At 44.7% G+C, this 23779-nt stretch overlaps 1 protein-coding gene across 1 annotated transcript in view; it reads left to right on the top strand.

Annotated features, from left to right (window-relative positions):
- Positions 1-9560: 9560 nt before the first annotated feature.
- LOC8040606 (calpain-C) overlaps positions 9561-23779 on the top strand; it is a 112195-nt gene continuing 97976 nt past the window's right edge. Inside the window, exon 1 of the mRNA XM_029993694.4 lies at positions 9561-9609. The gene's annotated coding sequence lies outside the window, so the exon portion shown is untranslated. The remainder of the gene's footprint in view (positions 9610-23779) is intronic.

Here is a 23779-nt window from a genome sequence, read left to right on the forward strand (position 1 = left end):
AAAACGACCCTGTTCCACGAGCACTTCAAAGATAATCAGACGCAGGGCCTTTAAAACATCTGCGAACCAGCGCATGCAGAGTGGCAGCGCAAAGTCGGGGTCGCGAGCTAATTTGCCGACCACCCAAAGGCCCATGATATAAATGCCACTTCAAATGCCTTGAAAGCGGGATGTAATATCGTCCTAAATCATGAACATGCAAGGAACAGAATTCCAGCGTCTGAAACACTTACGCCACCGCTTTACCGATCCATCGCAAAATTGCCTTGTGTCATGTGGACGGCCAGGGAGGTTCATCCGCGGAATTGCCTCCGCCGATAGCTTTCGGAATTCGTAACCCAATTTTAAAGGTAAAAGGGACGAGCAGGCTTATAAAATGTACGGAAGCACGTCAATATCGGCCTAACTGAACGTCTTGTACACCGGGTAAACGAAGTCCAGCTCCTCGAAGAGCTTGCGGCACACAACGCCAAACCAGGAAACCGGTGCTGGGAAGCGAGCCGATGCGAGATCGCGGAGCGGAGTCATCGCCCTGACGTCACGGTACACCTCACCCAATCAGGGCGCGGCGACCGCAGCGACGCTTGTGTTCGCTCTCGGGGCTAATAGTGCCCGGGCAGCACTGGTAGAGTAACCGCCGAATTCAGAAACCTCACTCAAACTACACTCAAACTGAAGAGCCCCTTCACTTCCTCGAGGAAGGCCAAAGCCGCCTGTATACTATACAGGCGGCTTTGGGAAGGCGCGAGGGCCGGCGCTGGCCAATCGCGAGGACGGACCCGCCGTCGCGATTGGCCAGCGCCGGCCCTCGCGCCTTTCTCGAAGAAGTGGAGGGGCTCTTCAGTTTGAGTGTAGTTTGAATGAGGTTTCTGAATTCGGCGGTAATTCTGTCAGCCAAGCCTTTCTTGTTATGGCACATTACCTACCCCCTTGTTGGGCTCCGTGGTGGGCGGTGCACCCGGGCACTGAACTTCCCTTCCCATCTATATGGGTTCTAAACCAAAAAACACTGATCGGGCCCTGAAAAGGGCCCGCACCGAAGTCCATTACCATCCCGCAAAATTCCCTGAGCTTTTTAAATTTCCAAAGTTGCTTGTCCTACATTCTGAGGCTGAAAAGCCAATTGCAAAGCTTTTTCCCTTCCTTGTTTCAAAAGTCCTTGAAGGAGTTATTGGTACGAACTTCAATGCCAAAAAGATGGCGTCGGGCGACCTTCTGGTCGAGATAAACACGAAACAACAAAGTGACGCTCTTCTCGCCTTGAACTCCGTTTCAGATTACAAGGTTAGCGTGACACCTCACCGCAAGCTGAACACCATTCAGGGAGTCATCTCTGAGAATGACTTGCTCGAAACATCCGAGGAAGAGCTCGTTGAGGGCCTTGCCAGCCAAGAGGTTCTAGGAGCACGCCGCATCACCCTCCGCCGAGACGGTGTCGAACGAAAAACAAGACACATTATCTTGACATTCGATTGCACCACACTACCAGAGACCATAAAGGCAGGCTACCTCCAGTGCCGTGTTCGCCCCTATGTGCCGAACCCTCAGCTGTGCTTTAAGTGCCAAAGGTTCGGCCATGGGTCACGGAGCTGCCGAGGAAGTGACACTTGCGCGAAGTGCTCCAGTAAGGAGCATGTTGCCGACACTTGCGAAAGTGAACCGAGATGTGCCAACTGTGATGGTCGTCATCCAGCATACTCTCGCTCTTGTCCGAAGTGGAAGGAGGAGAAGGAAATACTGACTCTGAAGACCACAGAAAACATCTCGTACCATGAGGCAAAGAAACGTTTTTCCTTCCTTTCGAAAGGAGGATATGCCGAGGTCGTGCGCAGGGGACCCGCACGGCCTGTGATGGCATCAACGGGAACACAGACTCCCCCAGAGGGTGTGTGTCTCCCGTCAGTGTCCCCTCTAAAACCTATGGGAGCAGTGCCAGCGGCACTGCACCCAAACCACACGGTGGACGCTGTTCCTTCAATGTCCTCCCTGAAGCAGGGGATGGCACCCCCTGCCGCCCCTGCCACCCGTCTCGACTCCGCAGAAACCTAGCGAGCCGCTAAGGCTGCCGACCCCAGCGGGTCTCCCTCCGGCTCCCCCCGAGGAGCCTGTGTGTGGGGGGGGGGGGGGGGGGGGAGGGGGGGAGGGGGGTGGGGGGGAGGGGGAGGGAGGGAGGGAGGGGGGGGGAGGGGAGGGAGGGAGGGAGGGGGGGGGACCCAAGTCCGGCGAGGAAAGTCCCCTCGCTGGATCTGACTACTCTTTCTGCCACCAGTGACTCCACTGGCGAGCAGAAAGAGGCTGTAAAGAAGAAAAATGCCCCGCGCAAAAAAAGAGATTTTTAGCCATACTCACTTCATTTTACTTTTTACCAGATTTTATATTCACTTTGCACTGGCTAAGCATATAGGCATTATGCAGTGGAACTGCCGCCGGCCTTCTTCGTAACATAGATGACATCAATTCATTTTTTATGAGCTCCGTCCTGTTGCTATTTGCTTACAGGAGACGTTCTTGACTGACTTGCACACGCAGGTTTTGCGTCATCAACAAGTTTTTAGTAAACAGTTTTAAAGTAAACAGAGCTCTTCGCCTTGGATGCAATATCAAATTTTGCCGGGTGCCGAGTCACGTGGGAATCGCAGGAAATGAGAATGCAGATCGCCTGGCTGCATCCGCCACAGAATCAATAGTATCTTTTGGCCTGCCCTACCAGGATTTTAAACCACTTCTAAAGAAATTTTGTTTAAAGACTTGGCAGCTGGAATGGGACACTGAAACCAACAACAAGCTCCATGTGATTAAACCCGTAATAGGCATCTGGGAGAGTTCATTTCACAAAAACCGCCACCTTGAGGTTCTGCTTTGCCGCTTGAGAATTGGCCATTCTCGTTTGACACATATGTACCTTCTCAGTGGCAAAGATGTTGAAATTTGTGCCCATTGCGGGGAATTACTTACAATTTTACATATTCTGTGGGAGTGTAGGTTTTATCATCAACTGCGGATATCATGTTTTCCTGAACTTTTTAGAGACCATCTTCCCTTTCATCCTATGTTTCTACTTGGAGACAACACTTTAGTACCACTTAGACGACTTTTTGATTTTATTAACAGAACTGGATATCTACACCAGTTGTAAAAAGTTTCTCTAGCGTATACCATCTGTTTTTCTTGATTTGTAATACACATTTTGTTTGGCGCATTATGGCCACCGTTGCCGCTGTGCCATTAAAATATTAATCTTAACTTATTGTTTACTCCTCCTTGCACTCAGGCCTCGAACCTTCAAGGCCGCAAAACGAATAGGCTGAGGAGGAATAAACATATTCTTTGTAGTTAGCTCGCCCCGAATCAAGAGAGGAACACTTCTTTAACTTAGTCAAGGTCGAACACCTCCCACTCGTGGGAACCGTTCGCTATGGGCACTTACTTGGAGTTTTTACGGCTGCAATCACCTAGTGATACGCGTGGCTTTGCCGCGGTACGACTCTTTTTGGGACCTGGACTTTTCACGGGGATTATTATCAACGGAACTGGTCAGTCACTGCAACCATTTCTCAAACGCTACCAGGTCTGTGTGAGTCGTGCTGGTGGTATGTCTGCCGGGTGCTTTTTATTTCTTAAACCAGCCTGTGGTCTGCGTGATTTGCATATTGTCATTTACGGGCAAGGTCGCCTCATTGTTTGTGACCTTACATTTAGGAATCAAGAGATGCGAGTGATTTTTGTGTATGCACCAACAAAATAACCGACAGGACAGTTTTTTTCAACATTTAGAAGATTATTTTTTTGTGTAACAAAATAATTGTTCTGATGGGCGATTTTAATTTTGTATGTAGTACCCTTTAACCTTTAAACCTATTTCTGACCGGAGCGCTGTAGTTTTGAGTGCAATGTTAAGTGAATATAATTGTGAAGACTTTGCAATGCTGGCGACTCCCAAAAATGGTGTTAAGTTTACTCACTTTTAGTTGTCTTCGCTGGCACGTTTGGATCGGATTTATGTCTCTGCTGAGTCAACCCACAGAATATCAGGATACTGTGTAAAGCCTCTTTCTTTTAGCGACAATTGTCTTGTAGCAGTGACGCTGGAAACGGGTGGGTACCCATCGCGTAGGTTCAATTGGGAACTCTGAAAATGAACGTTAGTTTGTTGAAGGATGATATTTTTATTTCAGGCGTGAAAGAGTGTTTTAAATGAATTGAGTGGTAATGGCAATATAAGCTGCATAAAAAGATAGAAATTTTTCAAACAACGCGTTAAGGAGCTAGCGATAGAAAGGTCGTCTGTTGTAAAGTTTAATTCGAGGCAGGAGGAAAGAGTGATGCAAAAATATTTGCTCGAGCTGTCAAAGATGAATGCGATAACCCGGGTATAAACGCGACAGAAATAAGAGATAAAGCGAAGTTAGACGCATATCAGCGGACGCGTTATCGCGGTGCGGTAGTGCGTGCAAGGGCTGACAAGTTTCTTTTGAATGAACAGCCTACTTCAAGGGCCTTGGCAGATGAAAAAAAACAATTGTTTTGTCGAAAGAAATATTAGCCATTGAGCATGACGGTGTTCTCAGCCACGATAAAGACGCTATTGAACTCACATTTCTTGGGTACAACGATAGTTTATTTGGGGGCCAGGAAATGCCCGAGGATGTTACAGGTATAAGGAGTCTAACTCAGATAGCACCCGAGATATAGGAAGAGAGTGCAGAAAGAATGGAACAACCTTTTAAGCTGCCTGAGATAGAACACGCGATTGATGGTTTGGTGGCCCATAAAACTCCTAAACCCGATGGCCTTCGTGCCTAGTTTCATCAAACGTTTGAAAAAGAAATATCTCCCGTTTTCTCTGATAAACTACAAAATAGCTATGAGCTCGTCGTGTTGACGCCCTCCTTGCAGTCGCACACGGTATTCATCCCCAAATCGAATGAGGAGGGTGTCCGTCAGCGTGTCAGTGGGAATAAACTCATGGCTCTGAGCAACGTGGGTTATACAATGTTTACAAGGATTTTAGCCAGAAGACTGCAGTGTGCTCACCTGGTCGGTGAGCACCATACTCGCGGCATTAAAGGTAGGTCGATCCAAACTAATATCCACGTGGCGCGGACTATTGAACTGTTCGTCAGATGAGAGGAGTCCGGTCGCGATGATTTAGATTGATTTAGAAATAGCACTTGGCCGGGTATGTCACAAAGTACTTTGGGAGATAGCAATCCGAGCTAACGTTGGCCAGCTTCTTCTGGAAGGAGTTAAAAGGACTTAAAACGGTTGTACAACGCAGTTAGTGACAAACATTTCGTTGACTTGTAAAATAAGCGTTCGTTCTTCCATGCGGCAGGGATGCCCCACTGTCCCCTCCCCTCTTGTATGCGCTTTATTTAGAGCCCTTTTGTTTGAGCATTATTCGGTCTGAACGTGTACGAGGTGTCTGTATGGGTGACGTGGAAACAAAAGTTATGGCTTATGCGAAAGACACCTCTGTCATTTGTATCACCAGAGATAGTGTTACAAATGCCTTAGAATTGTGTAACATGCTTTGTGGCTCAACAGGTGCTGCTGTAAACAGAAACAAATGTGCGGGTGTATAGCATGGTGAATGGGCCGCAACACCGTTATATTGTGAAGGAATACAATGGAGTTGGGCGTGCCTAGTAAATACATTGGTCTACCCCTCCAGCACGTGAAAAATTATGATCACTATTGGACACAGCACTGCGCTAGAACCAGGTTACATAAAATGCACAGGGTTTTTGCAGTGTTCATCTGGAAAAGTGTGGCGGAACCAATCTGCCGAGATAATCTGTTTCGATGAACCTGTTATTGTGAAATAGAACTGTCGCACATGTTTATTTGTCAGATTGTTTCACGATTTCTTTATTTGAGACATTAGAAAAACCCATTTCTTCAGGTCATGTTTCAGACGAGACTGGCGGGCGCGTTTGCCATCCTTCGTTGTCTCTTCACGCATTGGTCCCCCGGCAAAAATGTCTGACTTTGTTAAAGAAGTTGTGAGTGATTTTGATTTTTTAACGGTGCATTAATCGCTTGAGTACTTGTCCACAGCAACAACAAAAAATAAATAAAACTGTTTTGTGACTTCATTGACAGTCTTTTTTTCCCGCACCGCTATATCGCACCATGTATGCAGAAGGGGATGGTCAAGATGTTCTAGTTCGAGTGAAGAAGATGGGCCCCCTGCTGGCTAAATCGTTCTTTTTTTTTTTTTTTTTCGTCTGCAAAGCGCCACATTACCTGTTAAAGTGTGGATGGGAGAAAGGGGTATAATGGTGTATAGGGTGTTAACTGCTTGCTGTGCAAACAAGCAGAAACAATTGAACATGTGTTCATTGATTGTTGGGATGCGCTCTTTATGTGGGATGTGCTTCAACGCACTTTGAAAAAAGAATTTCGCACTTCATTCGTTTTCTTCCACTAAACACAGATGACGACATTCCTGATAGTGATAACGGTTTTGGCCTTGTTCGGCCTCTAGAAATCGCAGATGATGGTATGCCATGCGAAGCCCAATCCGAAACTGTACCTATGTGTTTCACTGAATTCGTGACCCATTGACGAGTGTATACGATCTGAATGGGAATGATGTGCTTGAGTGAATACCTGTGTTAGACAATGTGCCACAGATTAAAGATTTTTAACCCACGGCTGCCCATGGACCTGGGCAGTTTGCTTTTATGTGCGAAATAAAAAAAAGAAAAATGCCTTGCGTGGCCTAGTCAGCGGCGTGTCTGGCTTGCAACCGAAGGGTCGTGGGCTCGAATCTCGGCCAAAATTTTTCAAAATATCCTTTAAGGCAAATGAATTCCTTTATGGAGTGTCCGCAACGTCACGTTTCACGTGAGCGTTGTCGATCGTTTGAAATTCCCGCGCAAGGTCATGTGACTCTGACGTCATGACCCTATTGGCCAGTCAGGATTTTTGCGTCCGTGATTTTCTCGTCACGCCACCGACGCCGGACTTTTTGTGACACAAGCTCCTTAACGCTATCGCTTTAATAATGTGTTTGTAGACATGGTATCAAGGGAGGCGTAAGTACGGGAACGTCAACATCAATAGCCAAAGAAGGGCATGATATGATGCCCTAGAATGCGTAAACGTCAGCGCAAGCATTCCAAAATGAAAACGAAGTCAAAGCAAACAGAAAGACGTGGAATTATAATAATAACAATAATATGTGGCAGTGAGCCATACCGCAGAATCCAGCGGCGCCTTGCCTGTAATGAGGTCGAATCTGTGATGAAATTGAACCACAGACGGCAGAGGAATGCTGGGCTGCAGGCTAGTGATTGTAATAACCCTGTGGACAAGGTCGGGTAAATTTTGCTGTTTTCCACGAGCCTATGGCGGTTCAATTTTCAAGTCAGCGCCTAGAAATGTTTCACTTTTTATATTATCAGAGCGAACGCTGGAAAAGAGGCGAGTGGAGAGAAGGAAAATACCAGTCATGGTGGGAGAGAGCTTCGGGGGAGGAGACATATAATGGTATGCTGTGTCTGCACTTAAACATTTTATTTTTAAGACAGAACTTTTATGTGCAAAGAGCATCCTCTTGTTCTCTGACAGCCAAAAATGAGAACTACTACTTCGCGAGGCGTCAGTGGCTGTGGTCATAAGTTAACTAACGAGTATACAGTGAATCGTCTGCTCCTTGTCGTTCGCCTGGAAGGCACCGGTGACATTGGTGTTCTGAACTGTTGTCACGCGCACATAGAGCTTTGTTTACGCGCCAATACGTCCATCGGGTTTCGCCAAACTGTGTTAAGTGTTTGTTTAGACAAGGGGAACGTAGTCAGCACGGTGGCTGGCTGGTGCATGTCTCCGCCATATATGAGAAATTCAGCCAGTGTAGCCCCAGGTGTTGCTAGTATCGGGTCTTTAAAGCGCATCACGCAGTAGTTATCGCACGACCGCACTCAGACGCGATGTTCGTCCAGATCGAAACGGGCAGGGGTTAGGATCGAACCGCTGGGCTCTGCAGCGCGGGCTTTTGTTCCACGTGCTCCGAGCTGTGGTGCGTCAACACACTCGGCCATCGATCCTCCACCTCTCTTTTGTAAAGTTGCAGTATGCAAATACGTAAAGAAGTTATTAGTTTAGAAAGTAAGCAATGCGAGCAATTGTCGCCCGTTAGTGGTTCAAAAGAAATCTGTTTGACAACCTCACACGTGCACCAACACGCGGTTCTAGCGTCATGCCATTGCTGTGGCGCTGCGGACGGCACGGCGCACGCACAGACGCTTTACCTCACGAGAATCTCGTTTCTGCGCACGTGCGTGCGCCCACACTTGGTGTGAGAAAACGCGGGCTCGGGCTTGTTTGTAAACAGCACGCGTTGCCATGCACCAAACCAAGCAGCGCGTTTTACAGAGAACGCTGTGACCACTCAACACTGCTGAACTGTATACCTGGAATCTCACCTGACGGGGTCTCAGTACGCTCGGTTATTTCAATTTTGTCGGTTCCCTCGGGGCGGCGAAGAAGCTACCACGCATACTAATCACGGCCCAGTCCCGATAACAACGGCATCCCGCGTCGGAGCGGGACATCAGTGGCAAAGAGATGGGCTTCTAATTTCCGTGTTGAACGAGCAGGCAGCGCAGGGAGGCGACTGGCGGCTCCCTCAAGCCAACAGAGTTCAGGGGTCGTGCGACCTCGATGACCTCAGAACGAGTCCACGGAGGAGAGGTCTCCACCCTCAAGAAGTTCAAAAAGAAGCTGGGGCGACCAGCGAGCGCTAGGTGGGCAAGAAGCGAGAACTACAAAGAACACCACCACCACCATCATCGACAGTCGGCAACAATACCAAAAGCATCGACGGGCAACGAGAAAAATTACGGAAACAAAAGCAACAGGAGAGTGTCCACCAACTACAAAGACAAAAAAAAGAAAAAAAGAAAAAGAAAACATCATTATTAACAGTCGGCAACAATACCAACAGCATCAACAAGTCACAAAAAAAAAAATCACGACAACAGGAGGAGAGTATCCACCACCGAATCAGGTCCATGCACCGCCGAACGGTAAGAAGCACCCACTGTGACGTCACATGACAGGTTTGGGGGTCGGCAGAAGAAAAAAAAAAAAGGGGGGGGGGGGTCTGTTACGCGCGCGAATATGGAGGGTGGAGGGGGGGGGGGGGGTCTGCTGCATTCCAGGTGCTACCCTCTCCCGGCCAGTTTGGTAATGGGGCCAATTCTTGAGGCTGCCTCGCTCGCGGACTTCGCCGACGCCGCAGCGTGGCTGCCGTGTTGTGTTTCGAGTGAGGGAGCGAACGCGCCAGACCAGTCAGTCGCCGAGTCGACGTTGAGGCGTGAAGAGCGTGGATTTTGTTTGCGCTGTTGCCATGTCAGTGCGTGTGCTTGCGGGACGTCTGCTTTTTCGGGCGGACTAGAACGTCCCCTAGCGTTCGGTGGTTTGTTGTGCGTCAGGCGCCACTGGTGTCTTGGTGTGTTCTAGGACCTCCTGAAGAGGTGTCCGCTCTGGCTAGAAGCCACGAGGAGTAACCCTAGCAGCCTGGGACGTGGAGCTTGAGTTGTGTTTGTGTGCTTCTGTGGACAGGGCGCTGGGGATACCGACTTCGGTCCGGAGTTGCAAGTGAGTATACAGTTCCTCGAAGGTACTAGTCTCATTTGCACTGTGTTCTCTTAATTTTGAACTAGGAAATTATTTGTACTCAGGGTTTCGGGTATTTTACTGAAAAAATGCATGCATATGTGCACCCATTAATATTTTAATAGATTGGAGTAGATGATATCAGCAGTGATCTGATTGATTCATCGGTGTTTATTATTATTATTATTATCATCATATTTTTGTATATTTATAAAACTATATTACTGCTTATTATAGATACCGGCCATGGAAACTGCGTTCCTGACCATAATCGATGTTACAAATTAAATGACTTAAACGCATATTATAATTCTTGCGATCTAATGCTGTTGCTTTATCGCCAATTTTTTTTTCTTTGGTTTATTTTTTTGCGTGAGTTTGTTTGAACGATTTCTTTGATATCAGAAAAGTCCACAATGAAGAGATGACGATATTTTGTTCTGCCATAAGTACTAGTAATGCGACTTCGACTATGACTTTTTTCATGTTAACTCAGCGGCGTTTCACTTCTTCGTAGGGTTTCTGATCTCTGGCATTTACCAGTGTATTTGACTTCAGTACCTAGGATCAGTGAAACGAAATGACAAATATGAAGCAACAGTAGCGATCCTGCAAATTCCCGCGGGATAACCTCTTAATCTTTCCAATAAACATGTTTTTTTTTCTCTCTCTCACCAGAGCGAAGGTGCTGCTATTTTAATATTGACGTTTCTTCGGTAGATTGAGTCTTACTATTGCATATTTTAAAATGTATACGTTAGCGGGATCGGCATGTGCTTAGATTCCTGCCGATTTTGGCGTCATACTTCTCACATTATCAGGAGTGAACTCTGAATGGCCAATACTATTTTTCTGCTTCGTCAAAAAAGTAGTTGGCATATAATTAACTATATTTGAGTTTTTGAGTGAATGACGTTAACCATAATTTATATTTGTAGGTAATCCTTAAAAACAGTTGCTACAAATTGAAAGTTACTTCAAATAATAATGTCCCATCGGCGCCACGGGTTTTTCACTACACTATATTAATCTTATCAAGTTTCCGAAACACGTAAGCTATTCCCGACACAAATGGATAAACGATCCTAAAAAATCTAGGCACTTTTTGGAAGTTTCTTTATTCAAAAATAATAAAATGTTCCCCAAGGAAAATGTTTTTGAAAGGCTTTCAAGGCTGAAAACCTTGAAAACTTTAATAACGTCGTATGGGAACGCTTACAATGAATTCGCATCATTCTCAAAATGCGAGAAACCCTCGGGATCAGCCAATCCGTTGGAAACCACGCTCGATTTTACAATCCGCCAGTCACTTTTATCAATGTTTGGATGCATGTTTGATGGATTTACCATTCAATGAAAATTCAAGGTAAAGTATACTGCTACCATTTTATACAAATAAAATGGTGGTAGGATACCTTACCTTGGATCTTTGACGAATGGTAAATCCATCAAACATGCATCTAAACATTGATAAAAGTGACTGGCGGATTGTAAAATCGAGCGTGGTTTCCGACGGAGTGGCTAATCACGGGGGTTTCTCGCATTTTGAGAATGATACGAATTTGCTGTCAGCATTCCCATCCGACGTCATTAAAGGTTTCAAGGTTTTCAGCCGACATAATTAAAAACATAACTGGATGGTGCGAGACCATCGTTACCGGCAATGCTTAGGTTGGTTTCATTAGCACCCGGAAACTAGGATACAACTACCATTAAAGATAATTCGTTGTGTTTATTGCTAAACGGTTTGCGCGATTCATCTGTCAGCTATCACGCTAACACGCTTTAAGTAATTAGTGTGGGTTTTCCAATTAATCCGGTTTGGTTCTGTGTAAACACGGTTTAACTTTAGATATGACCCGTGAGTTTGGGCTTAGAAAAAGTTTAAGCTGCACCACATACCACGCTTTTTTTTTACATCCGCCCCTTAGAACCCGTTCGAGAAACAATATGTAATTATGAGAATAAACTAATTGATGCTCATTGGTCTGATTTATAACCCGGGATATTTAATTAAAATCCATGGTCGTATTCAGATCAAAAACCGCAGTAAAAAAAAAAAAAGCCGGCTCCTTGTGAAACGGAAATTTCTCATTTATGTGTTGAATTACGGTATCTGTAGACGCATCTTAGATTAGGCTTATGCCATGTTATCAAGACGTACATGTTACAATCTACAAAATCACCGTTTCTTTCGTCCACTACTAAACCTTGGAAGAGCTACTTCGCTCAGTGCAAGAGTAATGCGCAAAGAACTTAGTTTTTTTTCATTGATGTGACAATTAGTATAGCTTAAGTTTATTGCTGTTTTTTAGCAACGTGGTCACACTGCTCGTACGTCATACAAAAGACAGTCTGCAAACACGAGTCACCATAATATTCGGTGTTGGAATGCCGCCTGCACAAGTTTTCTCCTTGAACTGATTGCCATGCGGCATTCGAAGCACGGATCACGCGGTGACTTGCGTTGGAGTCTGTGTGCAGACTGTCTTTTGTATGATGTATAAGCAGTGTGGCCCCGGCTTAAGAGGTTTGTCGCCTTTGAGATATTGGCAAAAATGTATTCTCGTTTCTTAAAATTGCTTAGAGAGTTTTTTTTCTTTATGAATTAGCCGTTTTTTTTATGCGTTCTTTGTAAAGTTACATACTCCAAACAAGCAAAATAACAGATCCCATGTTTTTTTGTCGTATGCTCCATACAAGCTGTGGGTAAGATCACGCATATTTGTTTGATAAATATGGATGGCTGTAGATGTAATAAGAGCACCTGACGCGCAATTTATATACAGCGAACTTCAAATGCTGTTGATAAAATAAACAAGACACTCTCGCAAACATCATAATGTAATTTATCCCATTCCGAAAATACAATTATATAACACCTTCATGCGGAAAACTCATTTATTGGTTTTTGATCTTTATGCACTTGGCGTCATCTCCGCTGAAATGCATTTCAGAATTTATTTACTAACTTTGTATGTCTACCGCCGCAAATCATATTCATAGAGATATATAGATAGTTGACGTTTTATAGTACCTGTGGTCGATGTTGGCGTTTTTTTTTCTTCTTGTGGACGTGCAATACGCAACTCATAAATGCATTTTTGAAGCGAATACTTACGTAAATTTTACGCCGAAGGTAGAAGTTGCACTATTTCTTCTGGATTGTCGGTGTCACTTCGATCCACAAGACTGCTAATTAGACAATATTTCCTGCAATAGTTGTCGCATAGTTAAACCCAGCTATCACGAAGCTGACGCAAGTCGGACACTCCAAATATTTTATCCATTTTCAACGTGTTTGCTAGTGACACAAAAGAACAAAAATCATTGAATCCTAACGAGGTCATCGCGCATTTACAACCAGAAATAACAAATCAGAATTCCTACTGCAGGTACCTCAGATCGCATAAATCATTTTAAGCACACAAAAATAGCTATGTACCTTGGCCCCTCCCAGCAAGCTGCGCCCTGTTCGATATAGTGAATCAATCCAGTTTTTCAATTAACTTGCCGAAGATTAAGGAACGCAAGGTCAAGGTCTGTGATATTAATGATCCAAAAATGTTTAAGATAAAGACGCTATATATAATCGTAAAAGTAGACAAAATAAACTCATTTCATGTACGTCTAATCATTCGTGACATGTTATGAACCAATCCATTATTTTCCGGTTATTACGTAGCCACTTAATAACGATTCTAATGAGGCAGCCTGTCATAATTAGCATTCATCATCACAATATTATAAATGAGAAAAACAGGGCCTGCACTCAATCACTACCGTTCATCTTTAGGTTAATAAATAAATAAATATATATACATATATATGGTAGAAAACTCTGCGTACTAACGTACCGATAAAGTAATCAACTGCCGTCAGTATTTTCATTTGGTTATCCTCTAGATATTTCAGAGGTGTTTTGACAAATGCTATGTAGGTATTGAAACTGAGAAATTAAGGAAAACAATTTTTTTCTTTAAACTAAGGAAGTGTGTTTATCAATACACGAAAGAAAAATTTGTACTCGCCCGAAGCGCAAATTTTGATAGTCGCTAAACATTTTGATAACTCTTACAAAGTTGTCAAAATATGTATTTGTTACTTCCGACTGTGGCTTTTATTGATTGCAAGACGAAGTGTTTATTTGTTATTCGTTAATTCTATATAAAATGGGCTGGGCTTTCAAAAGATTATCAAGTTGACTTGAAATATACTTTGGATCCTGGCAATACATATAGCGCATTAGCAGGATAGTACTAGTTCCAGGGAAAGACTGCAACTCCGTTCGCCCTTAAACTGACACTGCTGCCATTGCCACAAGCGCGAAAGCTCGAGGTCGCTGCTTTCAAGCGTTCTTCCACAGAACGAGCGCTCGCGCGCACGTCTCGAAACCAGGAGCGCAGGGTAGCTCCCTTTGACTGCAGTCTCAGCTTAACGGAATATGGGCGTGCTGTTTTTGGTTTGTCGCTCACTAATTCTTTACGTCGAAACGTTTTTTGTTTTCGTTTAGAACTTTAGTATAGGTAACGCTTTATATGCAGGAGTATAAGTCCGCTCCGACGTCTGTCCGCCATTGTTAGATCACATGCTCTGAGCCTGTATTTGGCACGAGTGTGACGTCAGCGTTCGGCGAGGAATCGGATCCAATCCCACGCTTCGTGTCCAAGCAATGGAGGCCGCAGATGTTGTCCAGTGAACTTTTGAAAAGGGTCTATCGAGCTTGGTTCTTACTCACCAGCTTAGAATTGAGCGTATGCTAGAAAGCCTACTTAACATATACTATTTATCTTTTTATAAGCCATATATGGCGGCACCGTTTGGTATCTTCATTTATGTAAACCTTAAGAAACTTTAACCTGACTTTAACCTCGACCTTCCGTAGTCTTGATCACAAGATCAAGTCTTGATCTTGTCTTGATCAAGATTACAAGATCGCCTTGACCTTGTCTTGATCAAGTTTGCAAGATCAAGTCTTGATCTTGTCTTGATCAGGATTACAAGATCAAGTCTTTATCTTGTAATCTTGACCTTACGTACTTCTTGCATGTATAGTCACTGACAACTTCAGAAACGCAGGGTGTGGCGAGTCGCTATCATCTTATTATTTCCCCAACTCGAATGCAGTATATTAGCCAATAAGGTCGTCGAAAAACAAATCACGATGCATGACCTCAATAGGTGACCTATTATGATCATGGCTCGTGATTTGTTCTTCGACGCTAGGCCCAGCGTTTCTCGAGTTAGTCACCATAGTTAGGCTGTCTCGAACCGGGCTCTATCGTTGGCTCAGACAGAAACAGATATAATTCTTTTTATCGGACAATTATTTATGCACTAGGGGCAAAGCCGAATCCGGTGAAATCAACTAATTTAAATGCACTCGCCTTGGCGCGCACCGTGGCAAATCTACGGCAATCAGAAACGCGCATGCCGCAAAGCATGTTCGGAATGGCTAGCTCACGGTCGCCGAGGTACGTTCGGAGCCGCCATTGTATGCAAACTAAGTGAGTCTGCTCAAAACGTACAGCATACGTCATCAGCGGGCATTGTAGGAAGAGTAACTTCCTAGTTTCGTTTTATTGTTTTCTTTCTTGCTTTTTAAAACTTTTTTCTCTGCCACTTAAAGGTTTGCCGCTGTCGCGTGAGACTTCGTCGCTCCAGCTGTACTCGAGCGTTCTTGATTTACCTAATTGCTTTGTCTTTTCTGAGTAGAGGCCGTTTCGTGGGTACCGTTCCCACGAGCGACCGCCGAATCTGACTCTCTTTGTTTGAGTTCTGTAGGGTTAGTTGACGTCAGCAGATGTAGTTCCTTTAACTGGTAAGCATGACGAGTGTCATTTGTTGTTGTAACGTATCGTTTGTGCACGCGGGCGGACGGACATGGAAGGAATAAAAACAGAATGGATCAATAATTGTGTTGCGTGTCATTCAATTATTATTCCTTAAGGGCCCCGGCAGGGGAATGACATAAAGGGGGGGGGGGGGGGGGGGGGGGGGAGGAGGCAATACAAGAAGAAAATGTTAATGGGGAGCAGTAGCATGCGAGTAAAACAAACACACAAAATTAGCAAAAAGAAATATTTTGGGTTTGTATCGCATCATTTTTAAAAATATCTGGCTCACTGACTAATACTACGTAATTGGACAAACCATTCCATTTTGTTTTGTTTAGACAGCCGGAGTTAGTCATCTTCAATGGGCGTCTGGTATCTCCGCTGTATATGAGAAATTTAGCCAGCGCAGTACCACTGCTATAACTGTGGTACGATGCTCACCCAGATCGAAACGGGCAGGGGTTGGGAAAATTGATAAATTGGTGAATACAAAACTGCAGGCGTACCTGCTGCAGGGTGATGCGCATAGGAGCTATCCAAAAACAAAGGACAATCCTGCAGGTCTTTGGTGCTGACCTATGCACTCAGTCGGCTTCGCATCGAGACGTAAATATTGTCTTCGCGTCACGTTTGTACGCGTCTTTCCGGGACAACCAGGCGCTTCTCCTTCCGTCAGTATCTTTCATCCTTATGGTTAGATACAAGAATATACTCGTAATAAGATCTCTTTGTTGCAAACAGAGGCACTGAAATTTAGGTTAGAGTCTACACTAGACTATAGCTATTTGTTGCTGGTGTCTTTCTATACCTACCGATGCGAGTATGCGCTCGAAAAGGGTTTCAAAAACAACGTCAGAAGTCTTTGAGAAAGGTACAAAAAGTATAGCACCAGTGAAAGCACCCCCCTCCCCTTAATGCCGCCATCTCATTTGCTGAAGACGTCGGAAACCGCCATGCCCTTTGTTAGTTCAGCTGTCAGTGACTTTAAAGACACTAAACATTATGAAGCGTCTGCGTTACCGCGAGGCATTTGGGAGAACCAGTGCCTGAAATCTACAGGGGAAGCTCGAAGAGTGACAAATCATAAAATGTATAGATAAAAAAAGTCGGCGTTGTAGCATTTAGACAGATATTTAGACGTTACCCCCCAAAATTACTAAATATCGTTACTCGTTACTCGCTCAAAAAGTAACAAAGTACGATTACCGATTCTCATAAGGAACGTGTTACTTTACCTCGACGGCAAAGAGTTACCTTTCTTGTTACTTTGACGACCAGATACACAACTGCTTTTGTTTCGTGGTTTATTGTTTTCTTTTCACTGGTCGTTAGATCTAAGCAGTAGCTGTCTCTCCAAGTTTTAATCAGTTATGCTTCCCCGCTCCTTTGAGAATGCATTTTGGGCGACGATGATGAGTCGTTCCACTGACGCGCTCAAATCAACGGCAGTGTTGTGCTTCTGGAAGAGCTGGCGAATCTGGGATTCTCTTCTCTCTTTGGTTGTCTCTGCTTGTAAAGTTCGAAGTTGACAATGGGTTCTGTGCCTTCCAGTGTTGGCAGCCTCCGGGTTTACATTCAGTCTGTAGACGATTCTAGAAAGTTGAACCAACGAACCTTATTGTGTTCGCTGGGTGAAGGACATTCCCATCTGCAGAGCTCCACCTGACGCGTTCAGTAATAAACGTAACTCTACAGTCATACTGTTCAGTTGTTTATCGGGTTGCCCATCTGCCCTTTTCGCAGTAGACGCCTACTCAGGTTAGACTTAAAAAGAGGCTGTTCAAACGCTTTTGTACACGTTACTTCTCAAAGTAACGAAATACCATTACTCGTTACCTGGCCTTTTAAAAGTAACAAAGTACGTTACTCATTTCTTTTCTAAAACAACAGTTGAATACGTTACTCAGTACTGAAAAAAATAACAGAAGGTACTCGTCACTAGCAACACGTTACATACATCTGTTTACCTTGCGTGGTGTCTGACCATGCTCACCCAGTGCTATAGTGCAAGTTGTTTTTCTCTATGTCGAATATTTTTGGCCTCGTCGTTCACCAAGCCCTTTTTGTAGAATGCAGCGGTTGACTCTCTCAAGTACAGAATGTCCCCCCCTCCCCTTAAAAAAAATAAAAGAAGAAGGATTACAGGATTTTTTTTTCGCCGCAAAATTCAGCGACGCATCGCAAAACGCTCGTACTACGCCCAAACGTAAGCGTTACACATCTGCACCAGATGCCAAAGTATCAAAAGGAACCCTTTCTTGTTAAATAAAAAAAGTTATGAGTGACTTTCTGAAACTTTCAATGGGAAAATGGCGGACGACGGGGCTCTCGAATACACGGAGCTGAATGGGGCCGGTTACCGAAGACGAGCTCCATTTTCCCCTTGAGATTTTCAAAGAATAACTTGTAAATTTTTAATGGGATAACGTTTAGTTCTGAAACTTTGGCGTCTGGTTCGAATCGCTAGCGCTACATTCGAGCGGAGAACGGGCCTTCAGTGACACCAGCTCATTTTTGCACAAAAAAAGAAAACGAAAAGAAAAATTGTTATATATTTTTATATTTTTTTTACAGGTTGTTGAGAGGAGATATACAGTCTAGATTCCTTAAAGGCTAGCTTTTAGACATGCTTTTTCCGTGGAACAACGTACCGTATCGTGCTGCCTGCTACCAGATCTGCAAGTATCAATCGACTGTGACTTCATAGTTGAGGGGTGATTGTAATGACCCGACGAGAGATCGGAGGTGGGCACAATGCACACGTTTTGTTTCTTTTGGGTTTTTGATTTTGGAAATCGTTTTTATAACAAATGAAAAACACTTGTTTTAAACAGTTCTGAAAACATATTCTGACCTTCTGATTCTTCTCGTTATCGTACAATCATGATAACTGCAAAAAAATAGATCGAACTTGTTTGCTGGGGTGCAGACCGGTTGCAGCATACATATTTTTGCAATGTATACGATATATTGATCCACCTGTATAATGCTTCTCAAAGAAATTGGTAGTTTTTGGTGTCACAGCTATGGAAGAACGAAAGTCCAGTCGGCCTACTGCCAAATAATTCTTCAATTGCAGTGTCTCGTCTTCTAATCGAAGTTGTTTCTTACTACGGCTCGCATCATCCAAATGAAATTGTAAAGCGGCAACTTCGTCCACCTTCGTTGTACCTTCTTGTTTGTATTTTCTATTTCGCTCTAAAGGCCTTTTAACACATACAGGCGCTAACTCTTCTTTTTGGACACAATGATGACTTCGTGCCGTGACAGAGCTGTATCAGCTCTCCGCTGCGTGTGACCCGGCTTTTTTTTTTTTTAAATGGGGCGTTACTTAGCACTGACGCTCGAGGCAACTCAACGCTGCCCAAAGGCCAGTTCACACACGCAGCGCATATGCGAACTGGCCTTTATGCAGCAAGTGGGAACGAGGCCTTTAAGCTTCGTTCCCACTGGCGGTTGTGCCGCGTTCGCGAGGCGAATGCACCCCGCGAATGTTGATAATAAAAACGGGCGAATCCGCTTCGCTGTTGCCTATCGAACACCAATGTCAATGCAGTATTAAAGAGCGTTGTAATTTTTAAGTTCCGTCGGGAAAAAACCGCGTACTTTGAAGGAAATTTCCAGCTCTCCGCCCTGATGCGCTAGTTTTTCCAAGATTGATTTCGCGGCCGAAGGAACATACGAGGAATATAACAATGTACAGTATTCGACAATGTGAAAAACCTTCTCGTCGAGGCAGCTTCGGGCGGATGTGCAGGATTCGCCTTGATCATACCCACATTGCTTGAAATCAAAGAGAAAATAAACCTTTATTTCATTCTCTTTCTCTCTATAAATAAAGTGACTCTGGCCACTGTGAGTTCAGCACCGCCACACGTAAACCGCCTCGGCGAGTGGGTCGTTCATACTGCTGGAGACTGTACGTTGTAGCCTCATATGCGGTTGTACTTAGCCATCTAACATCCCGCCAGAGTGAGAACAAACTAAAATAAAAATACAATATAAAAAAGAAATAGGTCAGACAAGGGAAAGCAACTCGCACGTGCTCGACGTTCGCTTCATAACTGGGCGACAACTTAACAAACCGTAGAGACGACAGCGTGAAGTCTGTAAGCTCGACGTTCTTTGTGAGCTTTCTTCGCCTCGCCTTTCTGCACTTCTTTTCCTATTAATTTCGTTCCATGGAAGTCATGGCGCTCTCTCTCGTTTGAAGTTGGTCCCAGGGGCGACACTATAGTTTTATGAGACGCGGGTGTTTTCGAGACCGCGGAAATTTTCCGCCTTTTTTTTTTTTTAAATAAAGAGACGCCAACAAAATATACGGGGCAAGAGCCGCAAAATGGGGACGCGCGCGCACAAAGACCTGCTAAGACGACGACTCTGCTATGGAAAAATGACGATTCGTAAATGTCACGGCTATGGTCCATAAGTGCGAAATCACTCACGCATTAACCTAGGTGCACGCGATTCGTGAATCTCTTGCAATCTACAAACTGGTGTCAGCTGGTGACTTGTCTCAAGCCTGATGCCCGATTCGCACGGTGCGAATTCGCTTGCGATTTCTCACTTGGCGGGGTCGGTTGTGCGCCAAAAAGAAAGCCTGGCCGAAGCTGCGGTGTTCAGCGTCGCAACTGCGAAATCACGCCATGTGAATCGGATTTAATTCACACAGTGCGATTTCATGGCTGCGACGTTGACACGTTTTATTTTGGCTTCTGACACGTTTCAGTTTGGCGCGCGAGCGACGTTGCACTGCGAAATCGCAAGTGAGATCAGACCATCGGAGTCAGGCATTAGAGGAAGTTATAAGGGACACTGAAGCGAAGCTCAAGTTTGCAGTCGGCGATGAGTATTTGTTGATGGTATCTTCCCGGCATTACTGATGCAGATATGCATCCGGGACCGGCTTCACGGCATCGATACTAATGAAACAATGCTACCAGGCTTGGGCCAGATTGGCGTGAGCTAGAGCCAACTTGGCTGAAGTCTGGCTCAAGCTTGCACCAAACTGGCCCAAGTATGAGCCGTGGAAGTGTGCTGCTAGGGAATGCTATGAAGTATGCATATCGTACTGGTGACGACGTCCCTCTGAGAATGCAAAGTGTACGGAAAGTGCCGTAGGGCTTTTGGTGAGTAATGACATCTCAACCAAGTTTAACACCCAAGATTTTTTTTTAACGCACGTTTAGCGTTTTGAGTTGGCCAATACTTGGACGCCATTTTAGTCCAAAGTTTCTTTATAGCCGTGCTATGGTAGGATCGCTCGCTTGTCCTAGCGAACGAGAGGGGTACGTACCGCAAGTCATGTCTCAGCTTCATTACGTCAACATGGTATGTCCCTATAGTGGCGCTTTATCGACATACCGCGTTCAGATGAAGAGGTAAACAATACCTGACGGTGCTTGCATTTCAAAAAATAAGAATGAAGAAACGGAATAGGATGCGGGGTGAAGGGGGCACACATTGTTTCTTCTCGTTTCTATTGAAAGGCGCCCCAAAATAACTTATTTGAAAATAATTTAGAGTCTCTCTAAACATGTCGTACGTTTATGAACGTGCAGAGCGTCAGGCGTCACGATCGCAGCAAGACCCCATTTATATAATATCCACGCGTATCGACAGCTGCTAAGTTATCAAATAGTCGTTTAGGCAAGCTTAAAATCATCAAAGCTTTGAAAGGTAGGAGAGGGAGGGTGTAGTATATTTCGCAAATCTTTTATAGTGGCTTAACGACCTTCTTTATGATAGAAATAAGCTTATATCATGCAAATGAATATCACCAAGCTTTGCTAAAACAACAATAATTTTTACATTTCGATTCAATCCAATGAACCAGATTCCATTTCAAGTAACCACGATCAAAAGTTGAATAACAAAATCAACTACTACCGCAGATACAAAACATATCCTTCCGGTGCCAACCAGGTAGTTTATAAATCGCAGTCCTTAATCGCATCAGTTCCGAAACCGATTTGATCTCAGTCAAGCGCGCTCTCACCAACACGGCCTCATCCACCCCAGGGTGGGGTAATGCAAATCAGGCGACGCCCTGCCCTGCTCGGATTTCCAGTGACCACACGCGGCACCATATATCTCTCGGCAACAACTAGGACGGAAGTTCTGCCTTTGATCTTTAATTATCATAAAGTATCGAACCTCAACCCTCCCCTTCCCCCCCCCCCCCCCTCCTTCTCCTCTGCTCCCATTTATTATTTTGTTCTGGAGCAAGTTTCTCTCCGTTCGTCGTATTTCGCTGCAAGCACTTTATTTTCTTGGTCGAGGGTCCGCTTCTCTGTACTGCCCTTTGGCGTTCACGAAGAAAAAGAAATGGGACAGTTTTTTCGAGGAAGTCAATGTGACGCAACACCGTTGCCAGTCTTTCTCTCTCTCTCTCTCTTTATATATATATCTTTCTCACTTATTGAGAGGCAGACTGACCTTGAAAAAGAAGGGCTCCAGAATAGGTTCTATACGGAGCGGGTGCGCAACGAACATTGCGAAGGCTTTCGAATTAACCGACTCGGAAGCCAGGTATACGCAGCTAGGGCACCTCGGTTATTATCGATAGACTACCTCGGGGAAATCCTGCTTTTCTTTTTGTTGTTGTTGATGTTATTTTTCCCCTTCAGAGAACTTCGCTTGTAGCGATCCAGTTCATGCCTGTTATGGCCCGCCGCAATGTTCCAGATCAACTATACCTACCGTGTTAGCTCTTGGAGACCAGTTACTTAGGTTACTCAGCTTAGGCCTTAGGCTTAGGCTTAGGTCTTAGGTTACTTGGCTGTGGAACGAGGCCTGAGCACTCGCAGGAGCTGCATCGCCTGCGGGATTATCGGACGCCGCGCTCGCGTCCGCAACCCAATGACTCAGCATTTTTGTGCCTTGAGGGATTAGCGTTGGTTGGATGTAATGGGAGTCAAAGCTACGAGCTGAGCGGTCAGGCCGAGTTTTTATGAAGCGTCACGTGATTTTGCTCCACTCGAAGACAGATCTTTTTCAAAAGGGTCACGTGACCCGTTAGCGACGCAGGATTGGTCGCGGATGACTCGCAGACTAATGGGAAAGTGAGCACTTGGTATTCACTGGTGTTTGCCAGCAAGCAAGCAAGCTCGCTACCGCCCTCTGGTTTTCTTATTTTATTTGTGCTTCGCGTCCCTTTGGTGAACGACTTGCTCGAAACGCGCGTAGGCTCTTACAATCGTATTACAGTTTTTTTCCTCGAATAAACAACTATTACCGATTGCTGTACGTTGTGGGAGAAGAAATATATACCATACCATTCCAGATTCCTTCCGACTAGCACATCCTTGTGCAATTCACTCAAGGAGTTAAATGATATGCAATGTACGGTGCACACACTCGGATTTTATTAGTTATTATTTATACTCCGCTGTTTTTTTCACTTAGGAAGGAAAATAGACGTTCTAAATTCTTTTTTTTTTTTCTGGTTGTGGTATGCGTTGGTGTGTCTGGTCTAACGTTGGTCTGCTCACTGCAAACACACTCGTCTACCAAAAAAAAAAAAATTCTGATTCAGGAATTTAAGCTACTTGGGATTGAGACATTTCACACTCATCCAACACACGTTAACTTGCTCTTGCCCCTTTGATTTGCTACCCCATCTCTCAAATTCTCTCTACGCGTCGCCTCTCCTCCGCCAAGAATTTTCATCTCCTGACAGAGCTATGCTTGGGCACGTCCCTCTCTTTGTCTCTCATTTTCCTCCTTTATTTCCCTCATGGACTGAAATAGGAGAAAACTATGGATTCTCCGCATTGCTGAAATTTCATTGAGGATGAAGGAGGAATACACCTCGGCGTTCTTTCATTCTTGCTGCCTGCATTTACTACGTGACTTCGGTATTCCAATATTTTTTTTATAGGGGTATTTATTTTCTACATCCTCGGGCCTTAAGTCCCTGGGGAGGCGAGTGGCTACAATAAATAGATAAACTACAGTACTGCATTGCATATTAATTGAACAATTAAAATGGCTCATACTAACGTAACGTTAGCAAAGCCGCTCTTTAAATGTGCCTCGATATATGTGGTTGGTGTACGGAAAGACGATTCCACTCTTCTGACATACAAACTACTCAAAGTAACAAGTTCTCCAATAATAAATTCCGACTCTCCGCCTATGACATTTCAACAAGATGCGAAGCGTATTAAGGAGCTTAGGTCAGTTCAAGGCGCAGATAAAGGAGAGGACATAACCCGTGAAAGACGTAACGACTGAGGTTTCAACGGCAGGAGGCTTGCGGAATAGTAGGTGAAGGCTCGATTTCTCCGCAGCTTTGTCATAGCTCTCTTGAC

This window comes from Ixodes scapularis, unplaced genomic scaffold (assembly GCF_016920785.2).
Source record: "Ixodes scapularis isolate PalLabHiFi unplaced genomic scaffold, ASM1692078v2 PGA_scaffold11__112_contigs__length_91849675, whole genome shotgun sequence".
Taxonomy (NCBI): Eukaryota; Metazoa; Arthropoda; class Arachnida; order Ixodida; family Ixodidae; genus Ixodes; species Ixodes scapularis.